This window comes from Malaya genurostris, chromosome 3 (genome assembly GCF_030247185.1).
Source record: "Malaya genurostris strain Urasoe2022 chromosome 3, Malgen_1.1, whole genome shotgun sequence".
Lineage (NCBI taxonomy): Eukaryota > Metazoa > Arthropoda > Insecta > Diptera > Culicidae > Malaya > Malaya genurostris.
In genome coordinates this window covers 227,799,303-227,817,301 of record NC_080572.1, presented here as the reverse complement: position 1 = coordinate 227,817,301, position 17,999 = coordinate 227,799,303, and the positions used below count along the sequence as shown (strand labels likewise).

At 36.1% G+C, this 17,999-nt stretch overlaps 1 protein-coding gene across 2 annotated transcripts in view; it reads left to right on the top strand.

Moving 5' to 3' along the window:
- The first annotated feature begins 3,393 nt into the window (after positions 1-3,393).
- Positions 3,394-17,999, top strand: part of LOC131439021 (tyrosine-protein kinase Src64B) — a 223,728-nt gene continuing 209,122 nt past the window's right edge. Inside the window, exons 1-2 of one of the 2 annotated variants that reach the window (XM_058609502.1) lie at positions 3,394-3,725; positions 4,204-4,583. The gene's annotated coding sequence lies outside the window, so the exon portion shown is untranslated. Of the gene's footprint in view, positions 3,726-4,198; positions 4,584-17,999 lie in introns of both variants that reach the window. The other variant, XM_058609501.1, reaches the window with a different exon arrangement.

Below are 17,999 nucleotides of genomic sequence, written 5' to 3'. Positions count from 1 at the left end.
TTGGTGAGCAAAAAAAAAAAAAAAAAAGGTCGCGGAAATTTCAAAAGTCTGTAAATATAGACGAAAGTCTGTGAGAATTTCAAAAATCTGCAAAAGTCTGCGAGAATTTTAAAAGTCTGTAAAAGTCTGCACAACAAAAAATGTCTGCAGCACTATACCCCAAATCTGCAGATTTACAGACAAATCTGCAGACCTGGCATCTCTGTGTACTGCTTATGGAACAGACAGTACAGATGATGCATGAGTCAATGAATGGAATAGTGTAACTGTGTGTGTGAAGAATGGTTAAAAAAGGGTAGCCAGATGCATTTTCCGATTATTTAATTCCATAACGGCGATAACAGATGCTATTATAGGAGAATAGATTCAATGTACTTTTTAAAGATGAAGTCTTCAATATTTTTAAATGTTCATGCAAAAATTCAATGCTAGGAAATTCGTTCCTATTAAGCTAATTTTCGATGGTTTTATTAATACAAAAATTGAAAAATTTCACGTGGCAACCCTGATGGAAATCGTGTGAAACGGAATTGTTCAAAGCAGAGCTGCCAAAGAAAAATCCAAGTTTAGAAAATTTAATATCAAGTCAATTTGTGATGCATGTAGTTTCTGCGTTAAATCTTGGTGAAACTTTTTCAAACAACGAAGTTTTTCAGATCTGTAGAAATCTGTGAATTTTATTGCTCTGTGAAAAAATATGCGATCGATTAAACAGTATCTGCGTAGCAGAGAATTGAAACATTTGTGGTTACACAGAAAAACCTGTTATTATGGTAACCCTGTTTAAAAACAGATAGTCTTAATTGCACCGAAACAAAACAGAACTTCTTTTGACAAGTTGATTTTAATTTCAACTGTTAACTGATCCAGTGAAATTTTTTATTTGTGTTGTGGTTACCACATATGGTGTGGTCGGTTATTGATACAACGCCGGTTTTGTTCAGCTGCAGTGCATTGTACACAGAAATTAAGTGGTCTCAATATAGTAAATGGTTATTATAAAATTTCGAGAAATTCGATATTGGAAGCTGTTTGAAATAATTAACTTCATCTGATCCATCTGACATGATTTCATTGTGATACTTATCATCGAAGTATAGTGTTAAAAGGTTTCATTCCGGTTTTTCACGATTCGCCTTCGGATCCGCAGTGCTTAAATCCATTAAAATTGAACTACCATCTCCGTCAATTTAAACCGTTGCTTAGAATAATAGTGTAAACTTTGCGTCTGCTTAAATTTGCGGTATAAATTGAAGTGCTAGGCGGAAATGGCAGATCAATTTGAACTTATTCAAGCACTGATAAGCCGACGCGACGGCCTGCCACTCGTCTATCAAAACTGTCTCGCAAATTCAACTACCCCTCAATAACTGGTACTGTCAAAACGAAATCGCTTGAGAAAACGTTGAAACTGGCAACACAAGACGATAAATTATTGATTTCAAATTACATAACTTTAGTTACTGAACATTGACGTTATGAGAATAGTATTTGCTGACAAAATTCTCCTTTCGTAAAACCTGAAAAGGATCCAATTACGATTAAACGATAACAGTTGTCCTGGGATCTCACTATATTCAAGTATGAAATATTGAAGTTTTTTTATCAATATAGGGTAACAGAGGTATTTTGGCCACTTCATATATTTTGGCCCACCTAACAAACTTTATCGATTTTATCGGATTTAATCGATGTTAAGTAACCCATGTTACATAAATTTGAAGGTAAACACATTAAATTACCTATTGCGGTAGGGGTTTTCAAAGATATTACAACATTTGGTGGATATTTATTTAAAGTGGGCCAAAATAAAATCAATCCTAAAGTGGGTCAAAATACCTCTGTTACCCTATTTATATTTATAATCAGCCTCGTGCGAAGTTTTCAGATGCCACATAATAGATTTTTGATAAGAATAAGGCGGCTATGAGTATTCTTTCTATTTGCAAGCAAAAATCAGTGGTGGTAAGATCACGCAAGGATAACTCCAGAAAGCTTACAAATCGAACAATTTCTGAGAATCGAATTAAATTCAATTTTAGTTCGGATACATATAAATAAAAGTTGTACGGGTAAAACAGTAGGAATGTGATGAATAGAAAAATATCGAAATTATACTTGGAATACGAATAATACATTATGAAAATTTATTGATATAAAACTCGTTGAATGTTATTATTGTCAGAAAAAACTAAGTGAAAGAGAAACGATTTCTTTAAACAAGCGTAATGCAGCGAATTTATTTGAATTATAAAAAAAGATTATTTGTTTGTGCATCCAAATGCTCTCAATTTACATACTTCTCTAATTTTACTTATTCACTATTTTACTCATGTAGCAGTCGAGCAATATTTCATTTATTGTACTGAATAACACAACAGGTCGACCGGGCTTCACGAACCCAAACAACGAACGAATCAAACTTATCGTCCAATTTTCATTGCCGTCAATTTTGAAATGTTTCGCTTCTGGACTAATGTCTTCAGCAGAATCAATTAATAATTAATACTACAGATCATTGAACTTTGCAATATATAAAGCATTTTTATAAAGGAAACGGAGAGGTTAAAGCAAATAGAAGCAATCACGTAAAAATCGCAAACATTTTCCCTACTATTCAAGTAATAACCAATACTCGAAAGGGGTAAAGTATAACACATTTCACATTGCAGTGAAATTTCCTGATATTTATTCCAGTTGCCAAAATATTGGGGGGCATGGCCACTCCAATAAATCTTTTGGGAGGACAAAAAGTGCTTTGCTTTGAATCGATTAGTAAATATTCAGAAACATGACGAACTGTCAAACTTAAGACGAAAATGTTTCACAAATTGGAAAGTGAATTTATTTCTAAATGGAAAAATATTAGATAAATATTCTAAAATACTGCATAGTTTGGTTAAGGTACGTTGAAAGATGTGATTCATGTTCAAAGTTAAAAGATAAAGGGATGAGGTGGAACTAGGAGCACAGACGAAACAGGGAGCCGTTACCCTATTAATTTTAGTTCCATACGAAAGCAAAAACTTTTCCTTTTCGATTACTGTTACGACAAACTCTCGAGGAGTCCCTAAATCATCCGGAATTTGTTCTTGATCTGGGTGTATGGCCGTTTTCCTATAGAGAACGCATGTTCCTTATTTAGAGTTAAATCTGGCAACTTTGGTATTTGTTAGGTATACGTTCGGCCAGTGAGGCAAAGTACTTTGAGGTAAACACAGAACATGTTGTTGAGAGAATCACAACAAGAAAGAGTATGAAGTAAGAGACGGAGAGAGAGTATATACATTTTATGTGCTCAAGAAACTCCTGCCAACATATCCGCACAATTGACTCCGTCGACGAAGCTATGCTGCTGCTGCTGGTTTGCCTTCGCATCTATCCATCATTCAGTCGAGAGAAGAGTGTGCTCCAGTCTAGTGTTGCGATCGGTTGCATGCGCGTTTTATTTCCCTGCGGGTTCTGTTGGGGTTGTGTAGATGGTGTGAATCCGGATGTTTTTTTTTATGTGAACATTTTCCAGTAGACTGAACTGTTTACCGACCGATGTCAACGAAAAAATGGTGCGTGTGCAGGCTGCGAGAAGGCACTCTAGTATGAAATAGGACACGGTAGTCACTAGTTCCCCATCAGTGTCCAAACTCCAAAAGTGAAGGAAGCAGAAGTAGAAGAAGAAAAAACGGCTGAAACTTGACGTTTTGTGCTGCTGAAGGTGTTCGTTTCAGGTGAAGAGAAGTTTTCCTTGCCAAAAAAGGATATCGTTTTTACAGTGCGCGCGAGCATTCGTGTGTGTGCGTGATTCTGTAGTGCATTATCTTTTTTGGGGGAGGGTTCGGCGCAAACACACTGATTCGGGGTGGAAGAAAGGAGTTTCGATTTTCCTAGCCGTTCCTCCATCAGCAGCAGCAGCACGACAGTTGCGGGCGAAAATGATGGTCCAATGCTACTGACGACAAAGGCTGGAAGAACGTGAAACTGGAAGTGCTGTCGGGGTTAAACAAAAATAAAATAAAGGAGGTTAACCGTTACAATAAAAAAAAATAAGGGGGTGCTTTTTCATTCCTTCTTCGCAGCAGTCATTGTGTGTGAAGGAATATTGGAAAATTGATTGAAAATTTGTTTGTCGGTGCGTTTTTAAATGATTCGAAATAAAGGTAAAAGAAAAAGTGTCTGAGAAAAAAAATTGGTTTCATTTTAGAGCAGAATGTGTGATTGAATATCACTGAAAAAGCAAAATAAGTGAAAGAATTCAAGTAATTTTAAAGTGTCGAAAAAAAAAATTGTGAATGAAGATTGGTCATAAGGAAGCAAGAATTTTATTATTCACCGACTTTCCAAAAGTAGCCTGTGTTTGTGATAGTACATTGCTTTTTTGTTGTGAGGATATAGCAGCAACCGAAGGAGGAGGATATGTGAAAACTCACAAACACAGATAAACAACCAGCATAAACGTTGTAGCCGAGCAAAGGAGGCGACTGGGATTATGTCTACAGCACCGCACTGAGTAGTCGCGCAATAACAACAGCAGCATCGAGCAACATTGCAGGATTTCAACGTTTCAAAACAGGAGCGGAATAATAAAGGTTTGTTGAACCTTGCGCTATGTTTGGATGGGTTTGGCCATACGAGACGACGGGTCGCCAAAAACCTGGCATGAAGGGGAACATGATCAATTATAAATATACATATTTTTCTACTGTGTTTAGAGTAGAGGCATTCAACAAATGAAAACACAGAAACAGAAAGTCATTTGCAGTATGAATAGTTATCTGAATAATTCAACACAATTCAAGTTATTTCAACAGAAAACCGAGAATTGGAGTAGTGCAACAATTATAACTGTTGCAATCAATGAAAAAAGGATACTCGATTTCTACCACTTTTGCAGAGTTGCATTATCCAGTGGATTCTTGAGCACCATTTCGAAATGATCAATCGAACATGGCTAATTGAATGACTCTTCTACCTTGGATAGCAATGTTTTCATGTTTGAAAAAAAAAATAACCATCCATATGTTCGTTCTTCGTCGATCCCTTGCATACTGCGCCCAGCTGCATTATTTCTAGAATTCTTTTAGATTCGTTGCCTGTTTTGGTCGACCTCCTTCGAACTGTTCTTTCATTCTTTGTCAGACACGGCCGGCTGCTCGTGCGTATATTTAGAGTTGCGCTGGTAAAGAATATGCTTTACGTTTCGAGAGAGAGAGCACTAGTTTCTATGCGTGAGACCTCTGCCTGGCTGTTGGACTTAGCAAAGTGAGACATGCGTGCATTTGTTTGCTGCCCGTTCCCGTATTTTCAGCTGTGTAGGTTCGCGTACCGTTCAGCTGCGATCCGATCACCATTGGACTCTGGAGACAGGCGCTGTCATACCGTTTGCTGTCAGGTTTTGTAGTTTAACTTGAGGTGCCCACGATTTCCAAACATACCGGTTCGGCATGGTGCCATTGCCCCATTCGTTCGCCCTTTCCCGTTCGACTGGTGACTGTGCGCGCTTGTGTAGGATGAATGTTTTTCTTTCGTGTAGACCTCGGTTTGATCATACTCTGTAGGAGAATATGAGAAAGTTGAACCTTTGAACCGTGACAGCGACGATGTTGGATCCGAGTTTTACATTCAGTTCGAATTTTAGTTATTACTGACATAAGACACATGCTTGAAAAGACCTGAAAAATTAGTTAGATAATTTTCTGGATGTTTTTTAAAGCTATAGGTTTAAGCCGTAGTATGATTTATGTTATGACTCTTTATATCTCTCAACTTTTTATTCACAACGTCGAAATCAGTACCAGTTTGTTGTAGTATTTTTGATTTCGTTTCTTTTGTCTTATCTACTTATTGATTTTCACTGATTTAGTTCACTTTTTTCACTTTATCTTCCAGTTTATTTTTTTTTCTTCGATTTCTCGATTACATTTAACTACATGCTTCTATTCTTTACTATATCTCAAAAGAAAGGTACTAGAATTGTTTGCATCTTTTTTTTACCGCTCGATTTTTTCGGAGATGGCTGAACCTATTTCAACAATCCTTGGCTCATTTGAAAGCTACTATTGGATTGGGGATTTCCGGGGACATCATGGTATAAGTTACGTAACAGACAAATCGCATTTTTTTCTTTCCGCTCAATTTTCTCGAAGATCATAAATAGCATTTTATGAGCACCAACGATACTCCTAGCTCGGTATCTGAAATTGGAAAGCTCATCTGTTGTAAATCAATTACAATTCAGCATTCCGAATACACACTAGCCATAAATAAGCATTATCTATAAATAGCCAGTATATTTTGTCGAAGTCTGCATTAATTCCCTAACAGATCGATTGAAATGTCGATTGGCGATGCTTTGCTATCATAGTAATAGAATATGCTTGTTGATTACCTGGGCGATTTCGACTTAGCTTAGGATCTTTTGACGGAAAACCCTCCAGCCAAAAAATTACAATCGCAATTTTTGATTTTTGCAGTTGTTGTTTTAACTAATAATTAGTTGATTCAACCAATTTGCTATTTGATTTGCACATATTGAAGTAGTTAAAAAATATGTTGTTTTAAATGCTGTCTTTCATGGACGTAAATCCTAGCATGAATCCGATACCCCCACGAACGAAAAAATATCAGGAGAGCTCTTCTGGGCCTTGGATAGTCTTTTTTAGACGTATATCAAAGCCATTAAACATTTTTCAAATTAATAAAGGTTTGACATCACGATACTCTTCAATCAAAGAGATCATAAAAGTAAATAACGATAAAATTCGTGTTGTGGTAAATAATTTGAAACACGCGAATGATATTGTCTCTTCGGAACATTTCATTAAAGAGTATAAAGTTTACATACCCTCCAAAGATGTCGAAATTGACGGTGTTGTTACCGAAGCGAGTCTTTCGGTAGATGATTTACTCAAGCATGGTGTTGGTCGTTTCAAGAACTCTATGCTTGAGGGTGTGAAAATACTGGAGTGCAAACAACTGTACTCAGTAGTTCATGAAGAGGAAAAAAAAGTTTATCGCCCATCAGACTCGTTTCGAGTGACATTTGCCGGGTCTGCGTTGCCGTCCCATGTCTATGTCGATAAAATTCGCCTCCCTGTTCGGCTTTTTGTTCCAAATGTAATGAATTGTACGAACTGCAAAAAATTCGGACACACAGCTACTTACTGTAGTAATAAACCAAAATGTATTAAGTGTGAAGGGCCTCATAAAGATAATGATTGCAACAAGGAAATTGAAAAATGTATTTATTGTGGGAATAGTCCTCATGATGATATTTCAGTATGCACTGCATTTAAAGTGCACAAAGACAAAATTAAGCTTTCTTTAAAAGCACGGTCTAAGCGCACATATGCAGAAATGCTTAAAACGGTCATTGATGTCCCCCCTTTGGAAACCGAAAACGGGTTTTCAAATCTAGAGGAACCAGAGGACTCTGACTCTGACGAAAATAGTGAAGGTAATTCGTTTATCACTACCCAAGGGTCAGTTAAGAGAAAGAAGTCTTCCTCCAAATTACCAAAAAAGACACCTAAAATTTCATCTTCAAAAAAAGATCCCCGTGTTAAACAAAAAAAGTCAAAACCAAAGACTGTGCCTCCTGGTTTGTCAAATTCACAAACCAATCCAGGATCTAGTACAGAAAAAGATAATAATCCAGTGGGCTCCATTTCACAGCCACCAACAGGATTACTGAAGTTTTCGGAAATTGTTGAATGGATTTTCTCAGCATTCAATATATCTGAACCCTTAAAGACCCTCATAATGGCATTCCTTCCAATAGCTAGAACCTTTTTGAAGCAGTTATCAGCTCAATGGCCAATTGTCTCAGGTTTTGTATCTTTTGATGGATAATTTATCACCCGCCGCAAATGATACAATCACTGTCCTGCAGTGGAATTGTCGAAGCATCATGCCAAAACTTGATTCATTTAAAATTTTATTGCATAGTCAAAAATGTGATGTATTTGCTTTATGCGAAACATGGCTTACTTCAAACATAGCTTTAAATTTTAATGATTTTAACATTATACGTCTCGATAGAGACTCTCCGTATGGTGGAGTGCTTTTGGGAATTAAGAAATGCTATTCCTTTTATAGATTAAACATCCCTTCAACTTCTAGTATAGAAGTTGTTGCTTGCCAAATAAACATTAAAGGCAAAGATATTTGCATAGCTTCAGTTTATATTCCTCCAAAAGCACAAGTTGGACAGCAACAGCTTAATGAAATGGTTGAAGCCCTTCCTGCACCACGATTGATTCTGGGGGATTTAAATTCGCACGGTATTATGTGGGGTTCCGTTTACAATGATAGCAGATCATCTTTAATACAAAACATTTGTGACAATTTTAGCATGACGGTATTAAATATGGGTAGCATTACACGGATCCCAAGACCTCCTGCACGCCCAAGTGCATTAGATCTATCTCTTTGCTCAACATCAATTCGACTAGATTGCACCTGGAAAATACTGCCTGATTTACACGGTAGCGATCATTTACCAATCATCATCTCAATTAGCAGTAGCAATTGCATTGCTACTTCCGCTAGTATTCCATATGATTTGACAAAAAATATCGACTGGATTAAATACCAAAGTAGTATCTCTAGTATTTTGAATTCAATGGAAGAGCTCCCTCCACTTGAAGAATATGACTACCTCATTTGTTCGATTCTGGAGGCAGCAGAACAATCCCAAACTAAACGCTTTCCTGGGCCAACGACTAACAGAAGGCCTCCCAACCCCTGGTGGGACAAAGAGTGCTCAGAGGCTAAACTCGCAAAACAAAATGCTTGCAAGACGTTTCTAAAACGGGGAGGAGGAACTCCTCAGAATTTTGAAAAACTTATGGTTTTAGAAACCAAGTACAAGAGCATACTTCGAGCCAAAAAATGTAGCTATTGGAGACATTTTGTCGAAGGTTTGTCAAGAGATACCTCAATGAGCACTCTTTGGAACACGGCCAGACGAATGAGGAATCGTAACGTGGGCAATGAGAGTGATGAATACTCGAACCGATGGATATTTGACTTTGCTAGGAAAGTTTGCCCAGATTCTGTTCCTACGCAGAGCATTATAAGGGAATCTCCTCCAAATAATGGTTTTATTAATAACCCATTTTCAATGATGGAATTTTCTATAGCACTCTTGTCTTGTAACAATAACGCTCCAGGGTTGGACAGAATTAAATTCAACTTGGTGAAGAATCTGCCCAACCTCGCAAAAAGACGTTTGTTGGAATTGTTCAACAAGTTTCTTGAGCAAAATATTGTTCCACCTGACTGGAGACAAGTGAAAGTTATCGCCATTCAAAAACCGGGGAAACCAGCTTCCAATCACAACTCATATAGACCCATTGCGATGTTGTCCTGCATCAGAAAATTGTTCGAAAAAATTATTCTACGACGTCTCGACACTTAGGTCGAGACGAACGGTTTGTTGTCAGATACTCAGTTTGGCTTCCGTAGAAATAAAGGGACGAATGATTGCCTTGCATTACTTTCGTCTGACATCCAAATTGCCTTCGCTCAAAAGCAACAAATGGCATCTGTATTTTTAGACATTAAAGGAGCATTTGATTCAGTTTCCATTGATGTTCTTTCAGACAAGCTTCACCAAAATGGACTCCCAGCGGTTATAAATAATTATTTGCACAACCTTTTGTCAGAGAAACACATGCATTTTTCACATGGCGATTTGGCAACACTCAGAAATAGTTACATGGGTCTCCCGCAAGGCTCATGCCTCAGTCCGCTCCTCTATAATTTTTACGTAAATGACATTGACAGCTGTCTAGTAACCCCATGTACACTAAGACAATTGGCAGATGATGGCGTGGTTTCAGTTACTGGACCCAAAGCTATTGATCTGCATAAACCATTGCAAGATACCTTAGATAACTTGTCCGATTGGGCTGTTCATCTTGGTATCGAATTCTCTGCGGAGAAAACAGAGTTAGTCGTCTTTTCAAGAAAGCATGATCCCGCGCAGCTTCAGCTCCATATGATGGGAAGAATGATCCAACAGGTTTTAACTTTTAAATACCTCGGGGTGTGGTTCGATTCCAAATGCACGTGGGGAGGACACATTAGGTTTCTGATAACAAAATGCCAACAAAGAGTAAATTTTCTTCGAACAATAACAGGATCTTGGTGGGGTGCTCATCCGGAAGATCTAATAAAATTGTATCAGACAACGATACTTTCAGTGATGGAATATGGATGCGTTTGCTTTCGTTCCGCTGCAAACTCTCATATTATCAAACTGGAGCGAATTCAGTATCGTTGTTTGCGAATTGCTTTAGGGTGCATGCATTCGACACATACAATGAGTCTTGAAGTTCTGGCGGGAGTTCTTCCATTAAAAGATCGATTTTGGGAGCTTTCATCACGCCTGCTAATAAGATGTGAGGTGCTGAATCCCATGGTAATTAATAATTTCGAACGACTAGTCGAGCTTCGATCTCAAACAAAATTCATGACAGTATATTTTAACCATATGTCACAGGAAATCAACCCTTCAAGATATATTCCTATCCGTGTCAGCCTCCTAAATGTCCCTGACTCAACTTTATTTTTCGATACATCCATGCAGCGCGAAGTGCGTGGAATCCCGGATCATCTACGTTCGACGGAAATCCCAAAAATATTTTCAAGTAAGTTCAGGCATATTGACTCTGAGAAAATGTTTTACACGGACGGATCGCGAATTGAAGAAGCGACAGGGTTTGGTATGTTCAACAATAATGTTTCGGCCTCATTTAGGCTTCAAGAACCTGCATCTGTTTATATAGCAGAGCTAGCAGCAGTTCAATATAGTTTGAGTGTAATCGTCACATTAATTCCAAACCATTATTTCCTCTTCACAGATAGTCTGAGTGCAATTGAAGCCATTCGCTCAAACATGACTGGCAAGACTGAACCGTTTTTCCTGGGCAAAATAAAACAGTGCCTGAACGACATATTGAACAATAATTATCTAATCACTATAGTCTGGGTCCCGGCTCATTGCTCCATTCCTGGCAATGAAAGAGCCGATATTTTAGCCAAACGTGGTGCTATTGAGGGTGAAATTTATGAGAGACCAATTGCTTTCAACGAATTCTATAGCTCGTCTCGCCAAAGAACACTTGCCAGCTGGCAAGCTTCTTGGGATAAAGATGATCTGGGTCGGTGGATGCACTCAATTATTCCGAAAATATCGACAAAGGCATGGTTCAGGGGACTGGATGTGAGTAGAGATTTCATTCGTGTGATGTCTAGGCTCATGTCCAATCACTACACGTTAGATGCACATCTCCTTCGAATTGGGCTCTCCGAGACTAATCATTGTGCTTGTGGCGAAGGTTATCGAGATATTGATCATGTCGTTTGGACATGCGTGGAGTATCGTGATGTCAGATCTCAACTAATAAATTCTTTGCGTACCCAAGGTAGACTACCCAATATCCCAGTTCGAGACATTCTTGCTTGTCGTGACCTTTCATACATGAAACTTATTTATCATTTCATAAAGAAAACTGGAGTTTCAATTTAATAAAGGCCCCTTTTAAGACTTAGCTCTGATCCCAGCTGCGTCCATGAGTTCAACCAATAGCTAAATTAGAATAAAAATAATGTAATGATACAAACAAACTCGAAACAGTTTATGAAATTATTAACAAAATGTCTGAAAATAACAGCTTATTTTATAATTTATAGAAGTTAATCGTTTGGTTCAAATAATATTTCCGAGTAGATTTCATAATTAATGACGAGTTACCTAAGATGATATTTAAGTAATAAGAGAATATGTTTTAATAAATGCAAAACGTTGTGACTATGTTAGAATTAAATTAGGATAAGAATATTATGTAAAAGTGATGCTACGGCGAAGAAAAACTTATGTAAACTGCCTTAAGAAATAAACGTATTTATGAAAAAAAAAAAAATGCTGTCTAATGTCAAAAACAGCACAAAGCAAAACAAAAATCGTAATTAGAAATCAACCATTACTTTAGTTGAAATTCAAACGCGTTTCTTAAACATTTTCATGCAAACGAAATTCGCTTTTTATACGTTTGTAAAACTCGTGAAGAGTGACTTTTGAATGATAGTAAATTAATGTTTATCATCATATCTAAGTTGTCAGAATATTAATGTAATGATAAATTATCTACATCTTTACCGCTCTGGTGTTACAAGAAGAAACGATTGATATAAAAGTGCTATGCACAGAATTGATAGCCATTAGAGATATTGCAATTAACAAAACGTGTTTAACCAAAACTAGAACCCAGTGAATTGCATGCTTTTGAATTTTGGTCTTAAAATCTACTAGATTCTTGAATGCATGTTAATGAATAAGCATCATGTTATCTTCAAGTCATGTACAAAAATTGTATGAACAAAGTGATTAAATTGAAATAGTTTCAGTGAATAATTCATTCAATATAAAATAAGGGCTGAGAAAAGTTTTATCATACCGATAGATGGAAGGTAATATCATTTTTCAGCTTCATTAAAAATAATACTTGGCTTGATAGGATATGAGTGTGATCCTTTACCGAAAACTAAAAATTAAATATAAATTTTAGTAACATAGGATCTCATTAGACTTTGAATTGATATACTAGTTTTTTCGCAAATCAGTTACCAATCATAGAAATCAATTAATTTGATGCGTTACCTCTGTACATGACCGCCGGTTTCAGTGCGTAGAAGCACTACTCGCAGAACTGCAACAACATTAACTTTTATTTATAAAGTCATAATATAATGTATTATTTATATTAAATATTACATATTTTTTATATTTCTTAACATACCGAATTTTCATTTAAAAAATCAGAACGTATATCAATAAGGAATATTTTATTGTCATTCAAAATCGATAATTTTGCTTAAGTTGAAATAACTAATCGTAATATCTAAAACAACTAAAACCGACTTTCAACTCACATAACTGTTAAATCAAAAACAAGGTCGGTTGTTGCAACTAAAATTTTATTGAAATTGAAAGGTGTGTGTTTTGACTAACTGACAGCATCTTTTTTTCAACCATAAATTTTGTTATTTCAACCATCGTTCCTGTTGATCGAAAAACAAAAAATGACAGTTTAGAAAAAACAACAACCGATTAGTTGTACCAAATTTTAACCAATCAAATTCAGAAAAACAACTAATATTTTGGTTGTTTCACGATCGCAAGGGTTTCCGTGTTGAAAGCTACTTTTGGGTTGTGAATCAAGTTCGAACATCAATTGGTTGTTGTTTCCGTTTCCGGAAAGACACTCAAATCTTTTTTATGAGAGGAATACGTACCGCATAAAAAATTACATATTAAAGATAACTTACATAACTAAGAAAACTCACATAAAAAAATCCGTAAAACATTGAAAGTTCGCATTGAAAAAACGTATAGCTATGAAATTTTACAAAAAAATTTGCCTAAAAACCGCATAAAAAAAGACTTGAATGTGTAATAGTGTTAGTGACGAAACCGACAAAACGCATTCTTTTTCTTTCCGTTCAATTTTCACGGAGATAGACGAACCAATTTCCACCAGCTTAGGCTCGTTTGAAAGCTATTTTTGGGTTGTGAATCACTCAAGTCTTTTTTATGCGGGGAACACCCCGAATAAAAAATATTGTAGAAAAACAATACGATTTGTTGTTACAAAAGCTGCCACAATTTTGCTTTGACCATTGAAAAATATTTTAATGTATTGTTATACACTATTCAATCAATTGTGAAAATGCTTTTTACAATAGAATGTATAGGTTGTTAAGTATCGTAACAATTCAAATCATAAAGATTTCTCATACATGTTTTCTTGGAAAACAATAAAATGTACAGTTTGCATATTGTTTGAAACGCCACGTGTACAATAAATTCAATTGTAGAATCGTAGGAACAATATATTGAATCGTTGGAGATGAAAAAAAATCTTGTCAAGATACAATAAAATGCATTGTAACCCATATATCTAACTGTGAATCAATTGTGTATGCTGTAAAATCAATGGTTAATTTTTTTACGGGACGTACCGCCTAAAAATCACATAGAAAAAATCTCAAAACTTCGAAAATCCGCATGAAAAACCACATAACATTGAAAACTCACATAAAAAACCCGTGTTATCTTGAAAATTTGCATTGAAAAAACGTACAACTTTGAATTTTCGCATTAAAAGTCGCTTTATAATGCATAAAAAGAGACTTGAGTGTATAATGGTATAAGTGACGTAACCGACAAAACGCACATTTTCTTTCCGCTCGATTTTCTCTGACTGGACAGAACCAATTTCCACAAGCTTAGGATCGTTTGAAAGCTACTTTTGGGTTGTTAATCATATTTGAAGATCAACAGGCTGTTGCTTCCGTACCGCTTAAAAAACTACAAAACTTCGAAAATTCGCATGAAAAACCGCATAACTCAGAAAACTCACATACAAAATCTGTATAACTTTGAAAATTCGCATTAAAATCCTACAATTTTTAAATTTCGCAATAAAAAGTCGGGTAAAAACCGCATAAAAAGAGGCTTCGCATTGAAAAATCTTACAACATAAAAAGTCGCTTCAAAACCCGTTAAAAAACGCATAAAGAGACTTGAGTGTATAACGGTATAAGTGACGTAACTGACAAAACGCTTTTTTTTTCTTTCCGACCAATTTTTTCGGAGATAACAGAATCAATTTATAAGCGTATGCTCGTTTGAAAGCTACTTTTGGGTTGTGAATCACTTGAATCTTCTTTATGCGAGAAATACGTACCGCATAAAAAATCCCATAGAAAAAATTTCAGAACTTCGAAAATTAGCATAAAAAACCGCATAACTTAAAAAAATTAAATTTAAAAAATGCGTATAACTTTGAAAATTCGCATTGAAAAAAACGTATAACTTTTAAATTTCGCATAAAAAGTCGCTTGAAAACCCGTACAAAAAATCGCATAAGGTTATTTTTGAGACTTGAGTGTATAATGGTATAAGTGATGTAACCGACAAAAAGTATATTTTTCTTTCCGTTCAATTTTCTCAGATATGGCAGAACCAATTTTCACAAACTTAGGCTCGTTTGAAAGCTACTTTTGGGTTGTGAATCAAGTTTGAAAATCAATATGCTGTTGCTTCCGGTTATGGAAAGACACTCAAGTCTTGTTTTGCGGGAAATACGTACCGCATACAAAAATCATATAGAAAAAATCTCAAAACTTCGAAAATTCGCAAAAAAAAACGTTTTACTTATAAAATTTCCATAAAAAAATCCACACAACTTTGAAAATTCGCTTTGAAAAAGCGTACAACTTTGAAATTTCGCACAAAAAGTCACCTAAAAAATTGTACTAAAAACCGCATAAAAAGAGACTTGAGTGTATTATGGTTATGGTGATGTAACCGACAAAACGCGTTTTTTTCCTTTCCCTTCAATTTTCTCGAAGATCAAGAGGCTGTTCCTTTCGGTTCCGGAAAGACACTCCAGTCTTTTTTAATGCGGAGAATTAGTACCGCGAAAAAAATTACATGGAAAAAATCTCAGAACTATCGGAAAATATCATAAAAACCCGCAAAACTTAAAAAAAAACTCATATAAAAAAAACCTGTTTTAATCCACCTAGTGGTGTAATGATGCCTTTCTCATATCAGTTTTTATGGTTTTTCGCCCTTTTCAGTGATGGTATAAAATTTTTAACACACTTTAACCTATATTTCCGGATCCGGATGAAATTCAGGAATTACGTATGGGACCACAGAACCTTTCATTTGAACCTAAGTTTGTGAAAATCTGAAGCGCCATCTACGAGAAAAGTTGGAACACATATTTTCATTTTTTTTGCACATTTTACCCCATAACTCCCGAACCGGAAGTTGGATCCAAAAAAATATTCATGAATTTTTTATGAGACCTCAAGCCCTTTCATTTGAATCTAAGTTTGTGAAAATCGGTTCAGCCATCTCTGAGAAAAGTTAGTGCACTTATTTTCAAATTTTTTCGCACATTTTACCCCATAATTCCGGAGCCGGAAGTCGGATCCAAATAAAAATCAGCAATTTTGTATAGGACCACAAGATCTTTCATTTGAATCTAAGTTTGTGAAAATCGGTTCAGCCATCTCTGAGAAAATTGAGTGCGTAAAAATACAACGCGTTTTGTCGGTTACGTCACTTATACAATCATATCTCCGAAACCAAAAGTCACAGCCATTTGATCTTTGAACTTAATCAATGACTCGACTGTAGCTTTCTAACGAGCATAAGTTTGTTAAAATAGGTTCAGCCATCTCTGAGAAAATTGAGCGTGTTAAAATATCTTGGAAAAGTGCACACACACAGACATTTTGCATACTCGACGAACTGAGTCGAATGATATATGATACTCGGCCCTCCGATCTTTGGTTCAAAGCTCTGTTTTCACAGTGATTGCAGAACCTTTCTATATAAGAAAGGCAAAACACTTAATGAAAAATGAATTTTGCTCGACAGTTTAAAAATTGTTGTAAAATTTGTAAAAATTGTTTTCATTGTTTATAGAAAACCATTTCGAAGTCATTCAATGTTTACAATGTTGCTGATGACTAAATTTTAATAAGTATACTTGAAAACAAGCTGTTTCGTTATTTATGTAAAGATAAATTATTTCAGCACTGCATTGCAACGTAACAACAACTTATTTTTAATCGATCTCCAATTTGTCGCTAGATACTAGTTAAAACTGCGCTTTTTGAGTCAGGCAAACGGTTAGATTTTAACGGGTGGCAACTAAAATTTTGGAATTTCTTTCTCAAGCTGTCAAAAAAAGACAAACATAACATACTTGGAGAAGATCTGATTTATTGAAATTAAAGATACATTGTTCATTGTTGAAAAAAAAAGTGAACATTTGAAAACGGTTCGTAATCGGATGTTCGGCGAAGCTTCCGTTTGATGTCGGAACAGGATCGTTGTACGGCCCTCATGTCAACTTTGCGAATGCATCTCTTAATTCTACCAATTAACTGTTAGCAATTCGTGGCTCTCCAGTTATTTTTGTACACCAAGGAAAAACCCTGAAGATATCTTCGATTAGGCGACACTGAGGTACATTTATCGGGTTGTGGTTTTTGGGTACAAAAGGGATCGATTGGGTATTCAGGAACGATTGGGTTTTTTGGCGCAATGCGATAACGCTTTATCGGGCCAAAACACGTATTGTCCATCAGCATGATGTTTTTGAAAAAGCGGGATCAAAACTTTCTACAAACATTCGTTCTGGTACAGGCCCGTACCTAGGATTTCGTTTCGGGAGGGGCCCAAAGATAAAAAATAATGTTACTGAAGATTGCTTATGTAACTAAATCTCGGTGTTCCTTTTACGGGTGTTTTTAAGAGACACTCTAAACTTTTCCACTGGAACTGTTATTGTGTTTACAACTATCATTCTTTCCTTTACTGTTATTGTGTTACATTTCTTTGCGTTTACTGTCTTGTTATTTTTGCAACACTTGTCTTAGACCTTCTAAATAATTATATATCTGTTTTCGATTTCGGGAGGGGCCCGGGCCCCTCGGGTCCCCTCTGGGTACGTGACTGTTCTGGTACACATCTTGATTGATTGCCAAACCAGAGGGCTTGAGCCATGACTTAGAAATACCTTTCTCGGAAATGGCAAAGTACAGCATCACTTTCTGTTCAAACTTATGTTTAAACTAATATTCTATGTTCGGAGGTGAAATAGAACTATCCGTTGAATAGTATCGATCGTTTCCGGGAATCTGCGTCTTCGGAAGAGGGAAGTAACTTTCTTCGTCCAGAACAAAACTTTTTCCGGAAAATTTTTTAATCAATCAGCGGCATTGGGAATTCAGCGTTGAAATCTGTGCGTCAGTATATCCCGGGGCTCGTGTCTTCTTTCGGTACTTTATTCCGAGTCTTTTTAATGTTTTGCAGATGTACTGGTGAGAACAGTTGAACTTTTTTGCGGCATACCTTTAACTCAGTGAATCCTTGTTGTTGAAGGCACGAGAAAGAGAACGAAGTCCTTTTG